We start from the raw sequence: 19,928 nt of genomic DNA, 5'->3' as shown, positions 1-19,928 counted from the left end.
TTTTTTTTTTTTTCAAGTGCACTGCTGCCAAATATTTTTACCACTAAAGAAATGCTTTTTCAGCTGCATTTGAGCAGAGTAATAGTGGTAGCTAATGGCCTATTCAGTTAATCATAGTTATTCACTCCCTGGAAATGCCTCAGAATATAATAAATGTTTTGTTTTCTTTGTGGATTCTTAAATTACAGGCATTATATAATATACATGATATATAACCCATCAGTATGAGTACAAACTGAATCCAAAACCACTCCCCTAAAATAATTCTAATATTTGGAGCCTCTGAGAAAAAGAAAAATGCTGTTGTTACCCACAAAGCTACTGAAATAGCACTGATAGCAGGGTAAGAAAATGCTATAAAGAAAGTTCTAGTTTAACTAAAATGTGGCTATTTGTCATCTGCTTACAGGGGTCTGAAATAACTGTTACAGACCATTTTCAATAAAGAAAACAAGGAACATGCTCAAAGAGCTGAATGATATAGATAATTTCCTAAAGTAAAACAAACAAACAAACAAAAGTTATAGATGTAGTGTTGCAGTTTGGCACGTAACAGATTATATAAGACTAGTTTTTGGTCTGAGACCAATAGTCACATTGGCTGTTCTATCAATACAGGATTTATCTTGCTCACCCCCCCCCCCCTTTTTTTTTTCTACATTCAGATATGTTTTGGAACTACCCATGGTTTTGTTCTCAGATTATCTGAGAAGATTATATTGATTAATTGATTACTCTGCATGTAGTCTACCTGTCACAGCAGTAAGGATGGAGCTGGCTATACCTCATCTCTTTGTGGTTACCATTACACTGAAGAGTCATGTCACCCAGCATAATTCCTTCAGCAATTTTATGTCAGATGTGTTTAAAAAGTTGCAGATTAATCTAAAAACAATGGCAGGCTTCCATGGTCAGAGAAGGCTGTGATTTTTAGTTGAAATTGCTTTACAGAAGGGATTAGTTTACTGGCTCTTGAAAATAATCCACTGGCTACTTCAAGGAGTGAAGACAACATGCAAGACAGTCGTCTCTTGGCTTCCTGGATGGAAGAACTCTGCCATGAGCACTGCATCTGCATGTTGACTTTTGTGACTGAGACACCAGTTACCTTGGGCTGTTGTATGCAAACGTCGCTGACAAAAAAAGGGAAGCTTAACTATGTTCTACAATATAACTGCAGCTTTTCTGAGAGGTGGGCACAACCAAAGAAAATGGTTGAGGTGTTCAACCATATATTTCCATCAGGGTTCTCAAAAGAAGCCAGCTATAATCCTGATGCCTAACATATTTGAGGATCTTCAGTAATAAAAAAGAGATCTGTAGAATGAGATGTGATATAAAACAGTTTACAAGATTGGCTTAGAATTCACTGTGATTGCAATAATTTGGGTAATTATTCTGAAATTAATGCATTGGATCTGTACAGGGCAGATCACCACTGAAGACTAATGCAAGTGTGCAGATGTAGAAAGACTTGCTGGGCAGCAGTACTGCAGGAAGGATCTGCAGGGAGGTTACAGTGATGTATAAGCAAATTATAAATCAGGATGATATGCAGTTGCAGAAAAAGGCAGTCTGATATATATTCGTGATAATACTATATACAAATCAAGTGATTATTTTTTTCTCTATTCTGTCTGTTCTGTCCAGCTCTGCCTACCATGCTGTCAGGGGAAGGAGACAGTTGGAGGGAGTCCAGATGAAAGCTATAAAAAAAATGATAATGGATGTAGAACAAGGGGAGGTTGAAAGAATTAGACTGTTTAGTCTAGGAGAAGAGAAGACTAAGAGAAGACATGATGATATACTTAAGCTATGCAAAAGTTTGTTATGAAAAGACAATGGTGACTAATCGTTCTCCATGTTCATCATGCATAAGACAAGAAACTGACTTAATATGCTGATGTGGAGACTTAAGTTAGACATCGGGAAAAACTTTCTATCCTACGGACCACCAGCCCTGCCATGGGTTATCTATAGGTATTGCATGTAATAATGTCACAGCAAGGAAAGGGGGTGGTTGAGACGAGCACCTGTGGACATGAGTACAGGTCTGCTCCATCCTCTCACCAGCAGGTGCCTGGAAGCCCAGCCAGCCCCACCTGTCAGTGCCCAGCTGCAGAAGGAAAGCACAGGCTTGATCAAAGAGACTAAATACAACCACCTGCACTGATGTGACGTATCTTGAGATACTTGCCAGGAAGGACTGAGGATGGGCCTGCAGCACAAGGGCTGGATGTCCTAAACCTGTTCAGTTCCTTCATTCAGTTGGCTGGAAGCAGCAGAAACCAAAGCTTCAGTCACTGCCGTGTGCTGTGGGACTTGTTTAATATGCTCACGTCCACCCCTAACTTTATTCATCTCACCTTTGCTGTCAACAGCTTTTTTCACAGGTTTGCAGGGACTGACACAGGGTGATTAACTATCTGCCACTTACAGTCATTAGAGAAACAAAATGAGACAAATTTAAAAGAAACAGGCAGGACTGAGGCTGTAGTGATGCCAGGCAGGGATCAGGCTGGTCATCATGACAGCAACCTGGAGGAAGTTAAGGGTGTGGGGATGAGGAAGGGTGGTACACCAAGAGACTGAGTAGTGGAGACACTTGCTAAGGGGACACAACTGATGGCTGCGGATGCTGGATCACAACTCTTGCTAGTGAAATGCTCTGCCTGCACTAGAGCTGCATGCCGCAGAAGCCAAAAGGAACAAGGAGGTTTCTGATCTGTAGCATGAAGCAGGCAAATGGAGCATGGTTAGGAATATTATCTCTGGTCAACAGGATATGGAACCCAAATGTGATAGTTAAGGGAAGGAGAGCCTTAATCAAAGGCAACTAGGTCTTTGAATTTTGTTACCTTTGGAAGTAACTTGGAGTGAAGATCAGGGAAAAAAGACATGAAAGGTCCCACCCCCTCCCTGCATTTTTTTCTCCCATATCTGGCCAAGCTCCAACCTGTCCTGTTGCTAGAAGCACTCTGGGGATTGCTGGAAAACAAGGGCCTGTGCTGCACAGATTTTCCTGCCAAGGAAGAAAAATGAGTCATCTGCTCTCTCCTGTGGACTGTTTAGGAGGTCCTGATTCCCAGTGATGGTGAGACACAGGTACACACAGGTACTTGGCTTTGCCCTGAACATGGGTGCATTTCACATCTATTATATTCTTGTTGTTGTTAAGAAGTGTACAGTTCAGTTGAAATTGATACAGATTTTCCAAAACAAATCTACATGTAAGCTGGCTAGTGGTGCTGACTGAGTTGCTTGAGAGGAGTCTGCAAGGCCAGAAGCTGTTGTTAGGGTACCTATTCTGACTTCTCGTGCAATCCTGCCAACCTTCTTCCTTGGTTCTTCCTGTAACAACATCAAATACCACCGTACATCTAGCATAAACACCTGAACTTGAAGTCTTCAAACTACTGCAAATTCATTTTCCAGGCTACAGCAGCGTGAAACACTTCCATGATATCTTGTCAGTGTTTTAGTCTTAAACAAAATAATCTACAAAAGCAAATTACTCTCCACTTAAAATAATTAATTAAATAAAAGCAGACACCAGTGAAAACATGGCAAATGCTCACAATTGTGCTTGACCACTTGAACACAGAGATTAGAAAGTGACCTATACAGACTGAATAATGCACTGTGTATGCTGGAATTTTGTTGTCTCCTTGTGTGACAACAAAAACTACAGTTCTCACCTTGGGAAAATCAAATTCATGGATAGATGGGATTAAACTTATACTGTCAGTTGTCTGTACTTTCTACTTTTCTGTCAAGCTTAACAGTTTTCTGAAAAAAAATCCTCAGGTTAGAATTAAAAAAAAAAAAAAGTCAATTCTTAAACCATTTTAATGATGATTTACATGTTTTTTCTTGATATGATGTAAAAATTAGCGTAATTACATCATCTTTTATTTACAGATACAGACAACTAAGGAGACTGTACAGTTTACAGAAATTCAAACCTGAAAGTCTGAGTGGTCCCTGCAGGGAAAAAAAAAAAAAAAAAAAAAAAAAAAAGAAAAAACAAATCAAAAAAATCCCAACACAAGACAAAATATGAAGTACAATACTGATACAGAAGAAATGTTTGTAATGCAACATTCTGATTATCCTTTATATTTTTTCAAGTATATTGAGGTAATATTAATATTTGGTTGCCTAGACATCTTCAATATTCATAAATATAACACTTGTTTTACCTTTAAGCACTTCTGAGGATCACACTTGTAGGTTCTGGAAATGCCCATCAAAGAAATGCATTCATCAGGTTGTTTTCCTGCTTTGATTCCTCAGCCACTCTAGAGCCCCTGAAGACTGTACCTACATGGGCAATGATGACCCATGAAGAAGAATAATTTGGAAGATGAGATGTCTATAAAATGATGTTGCCAAATTGGACATTAACAACTTCGTGAAAATGACAGTTTTTCTTCATTTTGTAAGATTGCCCTGTTGGGGATCTACTTTAGCCTCTCCACTGAATTTTGGCACCAGCTAAATGCTATGAATGTAGTAAATATTCCTTTCTTCTATGTGTGGTGTCCTCCTTAGATTGCTGCATATTGAACAACTACTACTGAAATTCACAGTGCCATAAACTCTGAAAAAAAACTATGCTAAATAGGGACTGAGTATACAGAAAAGAAACATGAGCTTCCACAGACAGAAGAATTGCCCATAACTTCCCAAATTACAAGAAAGTATCCTTGCCTTTCTGAAACAGTCTAGTCATAACCTCCCTGAAAGCATATAGAGCATTAAATGAGGAAAGCATCACAAAACTTATTTCCAGTACTGCCCTACTTTGTTCCTAGCTTTTCTATTACAAAATCTAATGAACACGTGCAAAAGAGTTCCTTATCCAAAAGACCACATTTAAACCAGATAAGAGACAGAAATGAAAAAAAGTAAAAATTATATATTAAAAATACTACCATTATCCCCTTTTCATACATGGAAAACTAAGACACTGAGACAATAAGCAATTTGTCCAATATCACCTTGAAAATCTACACTAAGCCACCTGAGATACGGGCTAGGGTGTCTCTCTTAGATCATTCAGTCCAGCTCCCAGTAAACCGTAATTCATGTAATGGATAATATTGCTATGAATTAGCTATACATGTAAGACAAGGGTGTCAACTCAGATACAAATGCCCACTTCCCCTGATTTTTCTGAAATCATATTGTTGATATGTTTAAAATGAGAGCCCCAGCCCCCTTCCTACTCCTACAAATAAAGTAGGGGCTACTTCTCTTCTGAAATGGAAAGTGCATAGCACGGAAACAGAAACATGTGCTCATGTGATTAGAAACAGCAAGGAGGAGAAAAATTAAAGTGCACTGAGGAATCAAGGTTTACAGAAGTCAATACTGTACTGTCCTCTGATCTTTGCAAAACAAGAAGGAAGAAGGAATTCACAGAAATTCAGCAGGAACAATGCTCTAACCATTGCCATAAGATTCTGTCTTTTGTGACTTTACAGTTGTGTGTTACAAATATCTTAGCTTGAAAGTTTGAAAGACAAAATATCACATTTGTATAACTAGCCATAATTAATATATATATATATATAGCCTTTCAGGATTGTACTTCAAGTATTTCAAGTTAAAATCTTTGTACACAAAGTAAGGGCTTAAGTGCCTTGAGAAATCAGGCGATGATGTGTACTAGGGAGACTCTAGAATAAAATGAATCTTGAACATATGAGACATCGTTCTTCATGGGAAGAGACAGGAAAATCCAACGTAAAAGACTGTGTAGGTTTATAAGCACACACAAAATGCTTTTCCTGTGATGATCTAATTCTAGGTAAGCTGATTTCAGCACACCTACCAGGAACCATAAAACATTTCAGTTCAAAATCTGCTTTACTATGCAGGTGCATTTCCATCAGGGTTTACACCCATATACTGGGGAAGAGAATTTGTGTCTTTAAAACCCTGTGCTTTTATACTCTGCTCTGTACCATGCTCACAATGAACAAAAGAGAATAATGGACTTGTGTAAACTGTAAGATAAACAGTAAAGTAATAGATTTCAGAATCTATTATTTTACTGTTAGTACTGAAGGCCAGATTATTATGGTTTGTAACTGATTACTTTTCAGAGTTATACAATTATAAGCTAAATCAACTTGATAATGGTAGAAGTATTTGTTTCCTGTGTTGGAACAAAGATTTTCAAGAGCAAAGAATAAAATGTCATTTTCATATCCTGCAAAGGAGTCCTTTCTAATGTGATGACACATTGATATTTGGAGGCAAATACAATACAGCTTTATTTGGTATAGCAGCTTTCATACAAATCATGTCTAACTTTGTCTTCTTTTGTTTAAACATTTCAATAATTCAATAATACCGTTTCAAAGTTCATATAAAACAAAAAGAGATAAGGAGACAAATTAAGATGCAAAACTATTTATGTCTATATCCTGATTGTCCATGAATAGTATGGTAAATTTAAGCCTGTTTAAAAAAGAGACAATAAATACCATGCTGGACCAAAACCAGTCAGGCATTAGGAAGACCATATATAAAATTTCAAGGAGCCTGGTGAAAAGATATTTACTCAGACAACACCCAGGCTTATGGACACTCATTTGTAAGTATTAAAATACGGTTTAACACACATAAATTAAACAGCACTAAAAATGTGTCTCAGTTAAATATCTTGCATCCTAGAAAATGTACTTGCTTTATGAAAACCTAATTAAAAGCCCAGGAAGATATCTAATCATATCTCCCAGTGCTAATGAAAAAACTGCCTTCTGCTTCTATCAAAAATGCCCTGTGTGAAGAGCTTCTGAAAGCGTCTGGGAGGAAGGAGAATCTGAAGGAATAATGTGTGAAAGATTGCAAACAGAATATATCAGAAGATGAAACTCCTCTATATGAGATATTTTGAAATTCACCAAAGGTAGCCCCACCAAAGAAGAGCTCACTGGTGGGAGGGTAGTTTCTGTATAACATTTCCCTAACTTTTGTTTAACATAATACTTTGGAAATCAACCCAGATTCATGATTTTTTTTTTTTTTTAATTCAAATAGCACTGCACATTCTATTATAGAAAAAATGATTTCATTAGAAAAACAACAACAAAAATACCCTCATCTATCTTGAACCACAACATCAGAAAAACAGAAACCTAGGAGATGGAAATATTAACAGGAAAAAAAGGACAAACTAATGGTGCATTTTAACATTACTAGACTTTAAAACTTGTCACTATTTCATCAATCATGCTTACATCAAGTAAGCAATCAAGATTACATAAGTATTGTTTTTAAGATAATATTTATTTTTTTAAGTGTTGTTTACATTCTTTTCTCTTTCTCCATATTTGCCTTATTTATCCCTTTTCATGTAGGCACTGCTGCAACTCTGCACTCACCTGTGTTTAAGTTTAAACATGTGAGAAATTCCACTTACTCTAGTCAGATTAGCCTCATCTCATGTGCTTTCTTGGATTGGTGTCTAGGTTCTAAAATTTAACATTAATCATAAAAAGAGGTGGTTAAAACAAACAACACAATCAATGGGGTAAGCAGTTCGATCTACTTTTCAATGTATTAATGGAAAATCAAAAGCACCAAAAGAAGGTAGAAGGGCTTTAAATTAAATAGTATATTCAAATATCATTAGTCATTGCTTTCAGGTGGTCAATATTGAAACCTTAGACTCACAAAGCAACTGTGGAATCAATAGTTACCTAAACAAAATCTATTACATCTGCCATTAGCTTACACATAAGATGAAAATAAAGACCATTATATCTGCCAAATAATGACAGCGTAATTTGAACTAGCAGGAACTGGTCATGAGTTTTCTTAAATTCATCGACCAGTCTCCTGACAAGGAATGGTATAATAATTTTCAAATCATCTTTACTAGAGGAGAATCTAGTCTAACCACAAATATTTCATTCTGACTAAATTCTGCTACCAGGTTATTTTCCTATCTACCTGTTTATATGCTTGGGCAGTGTATTTATTTCCTATTATTGAATTACAAATGTGTACCCTCTTATAAGATGTACAGACTGGCACTGATCGTGAGGCAAGAGCTCAGACACAACTTTCCAGGCACTTTTGAGGGGTGGCTTCCTCAGCCCTCTTAGGAGCCATTGCCTCCCAGTGAGGCTGGATGAGCAGACAAGGGTCTGTTCCTGAGCCATCAAACCCAGCATGTCGCTGGAAATCGTTGAGCTCTCCATTTAACATCAAAAAGGATTTTGGGAAACATGTGAGGCAGATGTATAACCAGACCAGCTGCTACCAGCTGAATTCCCTTATGGTCTCAAGACAAACTCCCAAGACTTGAAAGGCCTTACTCCATCACATTCTGATGTGCTCCTTTTCCCAAGTCATTTGTTTTCCAAAAATTGTGGATATTTTAACTGTTGATACTCTAAATCATAAGAGCAGCAGCTTTCTTCTAGTATTCATGAGAATAATTTCTATCATAACCAAACCTTGCTCTCCATAGCAACCTCTTAGTTACTGTAAGTTAACACTTCTAGTTGTGTCTTTGATGAGTATTTAAAATACACTTTGGGATAATAAATATTTTTTAGGGATACAGAACATATCTGGAGCAATGATGGAGAACTGTAATGCCCTGATAACCATGAAAACTCCAAGTAGGTACAGGATTACACGTGTTTCTGCTGTGCTTCTCCACCCAAGCTCTCTTTGAAACCACCTCATTTGCCAATTCTCCAGTTACTAGTCACTAAACTGAGCGGCTTTTCTGTCCCAACAGGAGCAAGATAGTTCTTATCTTGAAAATCTGGAAGCTGGGAGACTTTGGCTTCTCTCTGCTACAAGAGCAGTGAAGAAGAGCTCTTGCAGGAAGAAGGGACCACGTGAGACATTACCATAGTGGCATTCCCTCACTAACATGGTGTCAAGATAGGAAGGGAGTAGAAGAGTCAGATATGCAACAATATGGGGCTATAAATGAGACGGTTGCTACCCTTTGGTCCACATATGCTGACACCTATCCAGAAGATGTCTATGCTGGAGGTACTGCAATCACCATGATAAAAGTAATTCAAGCAGCAACCAAATAGTATAACCTCTACTGAACCAAATCTGGGTATCACTGAGTGGCAAGTTTCACTCTGCACCACCTTCACAACTGATTCTAATGAAGAAAAGACTAAAAGAATTTTCTGTCTGCAGAAAATTTTATTTCTAAATAAATCTGCAGAAAGCCCTCTTTCCTACTGTTTGGGACACATTAGGAATGCTGTTAACAGAATCCAATTGGAAAAAAAATTCCATCCTGTTTTTGCAAAACTACAATTTTTTTTGAAACATCAATAAAGATGTTACTGAATTTGTTTGACAAAACTTCATGTCCATGAAAAAATGAAAAGTGTATTTATACTAAAAGGTCAAACAGGTGTAAAATCAGACTGTCCTTTACTTCATTCCTTTAATCACAGTAAAGGACATAATTTATATTTTACTCTGTAGCTAAGAGAATAGTACAAACACATTGTTCTTGAGCAGAGTGAGAAGACATTAACTACAGTATGGGGGAAAAACAGAAAGAACTGTAACTTCAGAGAACTGGATAGGATCTCATTAAGGAGATGACTGAGAAATCAGACACTCCTAATTAAGGTTATCACATGAAAATAACTAATTTTCTGGCATTTCCTTTCACATTTCAGCACTCTAAAAGTGGACCTCTGGGTTTCTTTTGATGCTCTCAGTTCAAAGCACTGTGCAAAAGCTGAAATACAAAATCCGACTAATACTCCAACATATTGAAGGTAACACTGGACTAAGGAAATCAATGTAAATAAAACACTCATGAAAGCAATGCTCAACTGACCCAAACAATACTAAAATTTATTTTATTGTGAATGAGACTGAGAATTTTATAAAGCAAAGTAGAAAACAAATCACTTGCTGCTTTGGATGCAAATCTCAAGTCTCATCATCATCCCTTCTCAGCAACCTGAAGGAGCTTCAAAACGTCAGTCTAGACCAGTTACTTAAATCCATGTACTCCAGATATCTGAATTAGGGTTTTCGTACTTCTACAAGATCAATCAACTAGCAGATGAGAGGAAGAGCATAAGACGATGTTTGTAAATGCACAAGAAATGTTTCCAACCAGATGCTGGAAAATTAAGATGTTTTTGGAAAAAAAATATATAAATAGAAGTTAAAAAGAAGAGATATATTAATATGAAAATAAGCTAACAAGTGATTTTCAGTGACTCATGGTAGGCTAATTCACATAATTATGCAAGCATTCTAACAGCCAAACATTATAAACATAGATAGCCAGACATAAATGTAAATTTAAATCCAGACAAAACACAGGATAAAAATGCTTCACAGTGGGATGAAAACTTTTTCAAAGCAGTATTATGCAACTACAATGTTTACATTGTGAATCTAAACTACAGATTGCTTTTTCCCTCCTTTGAGATATTACAGGAATTAAGTTAGGGCTGCTGAGGTGTCACAACTGTATGCTTCTACATGGTAAACTTACAAAGATTCTTTTTATGTCTCAGAAAATTGTACCTGTGATGCAATTTATGCCACTGAAACTATATATAAAATGTACTCATGCATTCAATATAGAGTACATTGAATACGTTACTATCAATAAAAATATACATATATATATATATTTCATATGTTATTTGGTATATTCAGTATCACGCTGTTAAATAGAGTGCATAATGACAATAGCTTAATGAAGAAATTAGTCAGTAATGGGCATAGTAAAATAAATATCCATTCAGTGCAAACTTGTAGGTGATTAAAGCCAGAAGACTATCTAATTTATTAGACTTCATCATATAAATGACCAACTACTATGCAAATATTTTTGAAGTGTTCATAGTATTTCTCACAGGAATGATGTTAGGAGATGGGTTTATAGGTGGGAATGTAAGACAGCAGCCACCTTCTCTTTTCTAACCTGTTGCACATGGTGGGATAGGCCGACACCAAAGGCTGACACCAAATTTGCAGCACTGCGCCAGGTTGCTGGGAAGGATGAGACAGCAGGAAGGGTGGAGGAAGAGGAAGAGAAGAAATGGGGTTTGAAGGGGGCCTTGACAGAGGGCTGCCAATCTCCTCCTGGGTAGCACTTGGGTTCCTGTCAGCACACTGCCGTCGTACACAGTTGGCAACACAACAACCTGAGTTGTTGTACACCTTTATACCATGAGGCAGCACTGATCTGCTGAAACTGTCCCCCACCAGAGTCACGTTACCCAGAAACATCCAAAACTCATGAACATATTTACAGCACTCCTATTCTGGAAACAAGTTTTGTAGATACTTCACTGGGTCAAGGCACTCCTGTATTATACCTGGGGAATGATTAGATACATTCATCTACATATATATGAGCCCATGAATGTTACCGCATAAAGAAATCTAATCTCATTGAGGTTCTATATAAATATAGGGGAATAATATCAAAAAGATGACAGGATAAAAATCATCCTACCAAAAGCTGTGATAAATCTACAAAACACCTAAATTCCAAGCCCCCAGCACAAGAGCAAACAGTTATAGGTAAAAGTTATTTTCCCAGTTCTTTCCAGAGGTGTACACAGCTGGTCCCCTTTCAGACACGATGCATCATACTGTCAAAACAAACAAACAAACAAACCACCAACATCAAAAAAACTCCACATAATAAAACATACTAAGCAGTAGTTAAACAATAGATTCTTATACTCAAAGAAAAAACATATTCTAAAGATGATGTAAGGCAAATTCCCTCAGCTGAGCTCTCCTGGTCATGTTTTTCTGATTTGTGAAATAAAGTGTATGAGGAAGTATCTGAGGATCAAAAAGGCAAGAGCATGGCAGAGTTTGAGGATCAAAGAGCACAGAGCAGAAAGTAGCCTGGGGAAACACCTGCTTGCTTCTCATCAGGACGTGTAAAAGGAAATAAACTTTTAAAAGTTATCTATGTCCTTGAACTATGTTGTAATGGGCCAGAAAAGATAAGAACTGGGAGGTGGTAGGCAATGCTGACTGGTCTGCTTGGGGAGGGAGTGTAGCAGCTCTCAGTAGAGCACCTGCCAGGTTAGTGCTAGGACTGTTTTGTTATGGTCAGTCAAAAAGACAGAGAAATGCTTAAACAGCCACTTTCACAGACATTTCTCCTAAAATATCACAGTGACAAACAACTAAGGTTCACCAACAATTTCTGAAGTAGGCTGTGAAAATGATGCATGTGTAATCCCTGTTCATTTTAGCAGGGGATTAAGGATCAGACATATAGGAACTGGCACGCTGTCCTGAGTCTGGCGTAAAACAGTGGGGGGAAATTCCCCCCCAGTTAGCATGGACATGCACAAATTGAACTGAAGGCAGTGCAGTGAAGCACAGCTGTGAGCTATTTTTGAGAATCACGTTCAAGTGATGAGTACCTCATCTGAACAGGGCTTAAGAGGGCAGCTGTCTGATTCCCATGCTCCAGTAACACAGGAGACTGCACAGAAACAGCTTGGACTCTGTATTCTGTGCACCCTCTGCTGGTTTCAGAGCACCAAGCAGCCAAGTTTCAAGCAATAAATTTAGTAAAATTGAAGCAAAACAGAGGGAAGAAAAATCAGATTAATTGCAAGCAATAGTAAAAAGAGATAGCACAATTACTTGCAAAAAAATAAAAAGAAATAAATGTTTGCAAAGACTTCTTATTTTGAAAGTACAAAAAGGAAATTAATATCAGGCAGTGTCCCTTGCCCAAAGATATTCCATAAGAGTTGCAAAATTACTGGCCTTACATTTTTACTGCAACTTCTTAATATCTGGTTAACTCTACTTGCATTTTTCAAAAACGTTTAAAAGAAGCATCTGCTTAGATTTCAGTATTCTCTTTTTTTTTTTTTTTTTTTTTTTAAGAGAACAAGCAAATTAAGCTAATCTCAAAAAATTTAGCAAAGAAACTCAAGTCAGTGACTACATTGTATTTAAAAGTAAGCCAGATATTTCCTACCAGCTATTTCAGCTGTTTTTCATTATGGTTTTTACCGAACTACAACAGACATCCTACTCATAAAACAAGAAAAATAGGAGTCAGCATTTAATGTTTTCTTCAGAATCACTTCTTTCTCTCTACCATAGCTTTTACAAACATCATGGTTTGTAATTATCATTTCTCTTCAGTTTACAGTACTCCTCTTGACTGTTCACAGGGTTACACACAAGCCTCCATGGTTTGTAAAGCTGACAAAACCCAAAAGTTTGCATGTTAGAAGTGACTGAAAACTAAAGTGAAACAAAATACCAGTGTATAGCAGCGTTAGCCCTCAACAGTAGATATAATGAGCTAGCTTGGCACCACCTCTACATCACAACTAAGTGAAAACACACGTAAAACCCAGCAACTTCACTTAATATTCCTCACAAATCCTTTTACTTCACATTTTTTCAAAGCCACAATAATCCCTTTGGTCACTGCTCACACTTCCAAAAACATATTTAATCAATGCTTTAACCAACACTAAAGAACAGAACATCAAATCTCGAGTTCACTGCATCACTAACAAAATCACCAAGTGCTCAGAAACTCTTTTAGAATATGCAACGTTGTGTACCTTCGCAAAAAGAGCTTCTATAGTGATTAATTTTAATTTTCACACAATAAGTGTCTTCTGAAAGATCTCATGATGCTTTATCAAGTAACAGCTCACTACTATCTATGCATTTGATCATGAAAGTGTTCAAAATTTTAGAGCGCAGAATTAAATATTGTAGTAAAAACCACAGGAAACATGGTGGAGCTTCAGAGATCTCTCCTGATCCTGCATAAAACACAGTCCTCGGTCCTGAAAGAAAAGCTTTCCCAATTCCTATGCTATCCTGCTTTTTGTGGCTTGAATGCTCTGGATAAAAGGTAAAAGAATAAAAATAAACAAGTACATAATTCTTATACTGCAGTGTGTGCAGCCAGAACATGTGTTTGTTTTAGAAATACAGCGATCAAAGAAAGGTTTAACAACCACATGAAAGCAACAAATTTAATAGCATTGGTGGAGATTATAAGATCCTCAGCCTATCAATTATTTCTGAGTGGGGGATATACAGCTCCCCTCACTGCTATGGTATTAAATTGTAGGAGAGAATTAAATGGTGAAAAATCAATAATATTTTGTTGTTGGTTGTGTTTTGTTGTTGTTGTTTTTCCTTTTGTTTGTTTTTTAAAGAAGAGACAGAAGAAGCTGTGTGCATGGCCGAGAGTGCTTGTCTCCTTTATGTTACGGAAACAAATCACTGATTCTAAGTATCTGTGTACTTCACTAGTATTAGCATGGTTTGGAGCTCTGCTTAGGATTTCAATAGTATTTGCAATGAATGACTCAGAACTGGCCACACATTATGAAAGGGATAATAACCAGCTGCTGGAATTGTAATTCCCAGAGTCCCAGTAAAGATGATGGTAAAATCATGGAGCAACTCATTCAGCTGTCATTCTCGTCTTCCTATATCCAAGGACTTGCTGCAAAGAGAGGCTCAAAGCCCGGATAAGGTGGCCTTGAAACAGAGACTTGCTCGTTTCACTCGTCTTGCTGCACACACTCTGAGGAGCTGCTCTTCACAGAAGTCGTGAATCTTCTGGGGACACATTGGACATTCCCTCAAAAGAAAGCAAGAACGCAGGCTGCGGTGCCTTGCTGGATACCACTGCTTTATGGAGGTGGGGGAAGCATAAAAAAAACCAGCAAGAGTATGCAGAAATTGTTTCATGAAAACTCTTGAAGAATATCTTCACATTCTGACTGAAGATACTGGAAACCTTGCTATAATAGTTAGCTTTAAAATGCTCACTGCAAAGAGCTTTTGCTGAAGAAAATAATTGAGAGTGAAAATGCAAACTGGAGAAGTATTTTGTCACTCCAGTAGAGAACTTGTGCTGAAAGAAAACACTTGTGTTTGCTACAGCAAAGATATCTGTAGGCTGGCAACTTCTTTACTCTGACATAAAAAAAAATGTCACAGACAAGACTGAACCTTTCTTATATATGCAAAAATATAGTTTCATTTAATTTAAAAATAAGATCTTAAAAAACACTTGGTGTAAAAATGTGGTGTAACCACACAACCATTTCATAGCAAGATAGAGTCCTACTTTAATAACTGATTTTTAAATATTCACCTGATTTTCAGAGATGATGTGCACTTAAATCTATACCTGAATACTCCCATGTCTAACTTTGACTCCATTGGCAAAGTAGAAGACAAAACAGATGCTTCACTTTCAGGAACACCATGGCTGACACATATACAGCAAAAGGAAGAGTTCGTACTGTACTTTGTGATTCTTTTCATACGGTGCATATTAGAAAAACTGTGGCTAAGCTTTCCAGAAACTTCTAGAAAGTATATATAAACACCATCAATAGTTTAATAATAATAAATTCTAATGTGTTTTGTATCTTCTGGTATGTACCTCAAGTCAGTGCTAGGCAATTATGGTAAGACAAGATGTATAATTTCAAAGCTATACTGTAAGGTCCCAGTTCTGAAAAACGTTAGTGAGACAAACGTGAAATGTCTTGGAAGTATCTGTAAGAAAATAAAATTTTCAAACAGATGGCTCTCAAAAAAAGCCAATCGGTTAGTAAAACAGACCGTGAATTAAAGCCTTTCCAGTTCTCTAGCAGACTTTGTGTCTTACCCATAAAATTGTGGAAATGTTTAATAAATTGCTATTGTATTAATAAAATTGTATTAATAAATAAATTTGTTCCTTTTGGATTCATGATTGCTTGCTTTCCTGTCACAAGATCAGAGATGTTCGGAACAAATTAACTCCCAAAGTTGGGAAAAGTAAAATTCTTCATCATTTTCAGACTTTTTTTTTTTTGGTTAAATTCCTTCATTGAGAATAAGTGACTAAATTAGCTGGCAACAAGGTAAGACAAGAAGTGAAATATGAGACCTTGGCATTCACTAAAATGTGTAAGCATTGCATGGGACAACAACTGAAGTCACTACAGCTTGTGCTTAACCTTACAAGTTGCATGGAATAGCATAATCTACTAAGTGGTTTTAAAAATACCAACTTATTTATATTCTTGAGCATGCTGGAACCAGACTATCATGACAAATATATATAAATATAAAATTTTTATTTATTTTTGTTTTACATGTCATCCGTTCTTATTTGTATTCTAGTCATACAGAAATGTAAGAACTTGTTGGAGAAGGAAATTGAGGAGAATTAGGCAGTGAATTCTAAAATGAAAAAATAAAATTTTATTAACCTAAAGAATTCATTTTTCTTTAATTCATTTGAAGAAAAACTATTTAAAATAATATAATAATAATTAAGAAAAATACAAAACAAACAAACAAAAACAGACAACAACAAAAAAAAAACTCCCAACCTTTCAAAAAAGCAGTAAGCAGATGGGGAAAAGAAACCAGAATACATAATGGATTCTAATCAAAGAACAGTAGCCTTGTAGTATGGGGCAGCTCTACATGCTGCAATTAAAAAATCTTCTTAAGATCATTTAAGGGAGAGACAGAAGGTAAGACCAATGTGCTTAACTAGCTTTACTTTGCTTTCTTTCTTTCTTTCACTCTATGAATTTTTGAGCACAGGATTAGAAATGTATAGGGCTTGCAATTTTATATATTTTTTTAGACATTTTGTACAATCTACTCCATCATACTCTCAGAGTCTTACAACTGTCTTTAACAGGGCTGTCTGCTCATGAATTGAAAACACATGAGAACATAAAAAAATTCAGCACCACCACCAAAAAAGTCTATATCCTAGAAGGCTTTAGCCTTAGAAAGAGTAGAAATCAGACAGATCATTTTCTACCACCTGCTCTTATAACGGCTGCTGAAAAAGAATCCAAGACACACAAGGCAAAGAGTTTGAAATTCTGGATTCAGTGAAGCCAATGGCAATGTCCCACTGCTAAACAACTGAGGCAGCATGCCACATCCTGTTTTAACACTAAGACTGAAGAAGCATTATATTTAAGTCCCTAGAAATCCCATGAAAGCTAACACTCCCAACTTGTCACTAGCTGTCTGTATCTGTATTGGTCAGGTATGTGAAGATGAGAGGTAACTAAAAATGTAACAAATCCAAATATCCTCTCAACAGCATCCAGATTAGTTAAATACTGAACAAGGTCAATATTTGGACTGGGGCATAACACAAGAAAATAAAAATAACTTGGATTTTACACCAACATCTCAGTTCAACACATTCCTTGCAGACAAAATGTTTCTTTATCATTCTTTTACTTGGGGCCTTTTGTGTTTTGGAGCATCTACTACTTAAAAGTGCCCAAATAGTTATATTAACATTGATATTCAGTATTTTTTCCAAGAACATTGTAACCTTACAAATATTTGTACATCTATCTGAAACTTCCTAGCTTTTTTTTTTTTTTTAAGGTATGCACAACATTAAAGAAAATGCTCAGGACTACGTAATGTTATTGGATGCTTACTTCTTAATCACTAAATATTAAATCAGAATGTGTGCATTAAATTATTAAACCTCAAAAAAAAAAAAAAGGTTTATTTATGCTTTGTAACTGAGGTTTTATCAGATTTCAAGTTAGGCTAGCAAGCTATTGCTTCTGAGACAACAATATCTACCCATTGCTTCTATATAGATGCGATTCATACCACATTCTCAGTGTCTGCTAGGATTTCCCACTTTTCTCTTTTCCACATTCGTTTTGATCATGTAAATTTTCAAATCAGTATGAAGTCTGAGAATATGACATTATATAGCTTTTAATAAATAACAAAATTCCAAATGAATGAGCGAACATTTTGATTTGTTTTCAGCACTTTATGGAATGAAGTCTTTTAATCACAGATAGCTTGAACAATAAGGTTCTCAATACTGAATTTCTTAGTGATCGGTAGTCATACTGTAGAAGTAATCCATGAATTTCAAGAAAAAGACTTATTTAAAGTCTTAGATTTCAATAACCCATTAAGCAACTGAATGACATAATTCAAAGGCATTTTTCATCTGTTGTAAGAAGAGTTCTGTGATGGCACTAACTGACAAAACAATGTATTGCAAGCATATGAAAATAAATGAAAAATGAACTGGACAGACTAGTATAACTTGTAGTAGACATTTTTAAAGCAGATTTTCCATTTAGTGGTTATGTACTCACACTACTACTGAAGTGACAAAAAAATTATAGAAGAAAACCACCGAAATGAAAATTACATTTGAAATTCTACTGACAAAAATTTTGTTCATTTTGTCCACACTTTTGTGGAAAAAATTAAGGCACACTTAAAACTGCATTTCACTGCATTACTGAATGAGACCTGATGATCTCAGAAACAGCATAAATTCAAAGTTTTTTTTTTTTTTTTTTTTTTTTTTTCTCTTGATAAATTAATATGACAATGATGTAGCTTGCTTTAACTGGAAGAAGGTAGATGGATTTTTAAAAAGGACCTTAAACATTCTATCATTATTTATACTGAATTTCTAGTGCCGTCAAGAAAAAAGCGAGGCTACACTTCCTGCTTTCCTAGACATAATTTTATCATGATGTCTCTTTTAGTGTGAAAGTCACATCAGACCAAAAGTTCCCTGTATCTACGCAGGTGCTATGTATCTAGGTCCAAGTTAACAATTCTATGTCCACTTAATATTCTTTACCTACAAAGGATTATTTGCACTGACTTGCAAACAATTGTAATGCTCCAAGATACAAATCACTACAGCTGTGAAGTCTACCCTAGTTTTAGAAACACATTGTCATCTACCCTAAAGAAACTCACAATTTGTCTTCAACAGAAACCTTGAGATGTGCTAATGTGAACCACATTTGTTATAACTCAAATTTTAGAGAAAAATTGCAGCATTAAAGCATTAAGTTGTGAAGGAAAAATGTTCAACTAAGTTATCTGCAGGTTGAAATACTGCCTGAGAAAACCTTTTCTGTAAAGAACAAAATAGTTCCTTGTCTAAGGGCAGTAGTATGATTCATTTTATAGGAAAAAAAATTAAAACTAGCATTAGTGAGGTAACTTGAAAATAAAAATGACAAAGTACAGAATAAGATTAATAAATCAGAAACAATACTGATATAACAAGCATCTCTCAAGTGCTGCAATGTGTACTTTAAACTTCTAAAAAAGAGAAAATATGTTCATCTTCAACCGCACAACATATCTTAGCAACTACTTGATTTTTAAGAGCATGCACATCATTTGTCCTTTCCCTCCTCTAATCTCTGGTAGCAGAGCATCTATAAGATAAGTATCCGTAGGATGTTCAGTAAGACTTCCCTTTCATCAAGTTTTTGCAAGATAGAAAGGAATTTTTTTTTCATCAAGCTTGTGCAAGATAGAAAGGAATTTAAGAATTATGGCAAATACCATTTTCTGGTTTACCAACTTCAAAAACAATCAACAAACCCCCCACCATCAATGCAACTATTAAATGATTCTCTTGCCATCCTGTCACTGACAAGAATCACTTTTCAAACCTTACACACCTTTTCCAGAAGTTATTACATTTGAAGAGATGTTACATATTTTTAGTAGCTTTACTTTACCATTCTTGACTATAAAATATAATGTACATATTTAAAAAACAAACAAACAAAAAACTTCAAAATGTTTGTTGAGTACTGGAAGAGCTTGTATAGACTATGTGGGGTGAATGCCATCACTAAGAAGATCCTTCAAGAAGAGTTGTAAGACTAGTTACAATTCTTATCTTGCAATACGATATAAGCTTTGCTGCTGTAAGGTTTCTGCTGATGTGAATGAATATAGTAAAATATATATATATATATATTCTATTCTTGTTCAATTAAGCAACTCCACACTAAGATGATCTGCTTTTATGCCTATTAAATCAGCCTCTCAACTACACAAGAAGTTGCTGGCTTCTCAGAACAAGTTTACATGTG

General features: G+C 36.0%; 1 protein-coding gene across 2 annotated transcripts in view; it reads right to left on the bottom strand.

Annotated features, from left to right (window-relative positions):
• The window catches only part of SCAF8 (SR-related CTD associated factor 8), a 92,303-nt gene that overhangs the window by 11,297 nt on the left and 61,078 nt on the right, over positions 1-19,928 (bottom strand). Inside the window, exon 21 of one of the 2 annotated variants that reach the window (XM_035322347.1) lies at positions 16,124-16,239. The exons of the other annotated variant lie outside the window; for it this stretch is intronic. The gene's annotated coding sequence lies outside the window, so the exon portion shown is untranslated. Of the gene's footprint in view, positions 1-16,123; positions 16,240-19,928 lie in introns of those variants that run through there. 2 annotated transcript variants of the gene reach the window in all.

This window comes from Oxyura jamaicensis, chromosome 3, assembly GCF_011077185.1.
Source record: "Oxyura jamaicensis isolate SHBP4307 breed ruddy duck chromosome 3, BPBGC_Ojam_1.0, whole genome shotgun sequence".
In the NCBI taxonomy this organism is placed as follows: Eukaryota; Metazoa; Chordata; class Aves; order Anseriformes; family Anatidae; genus Oxyura; species Oxyura jamaicensis.
Note: the sequence above shows the minus strand (reverse complement) of the source record. Positions and strands in the feature narration are given on the sequence as shown.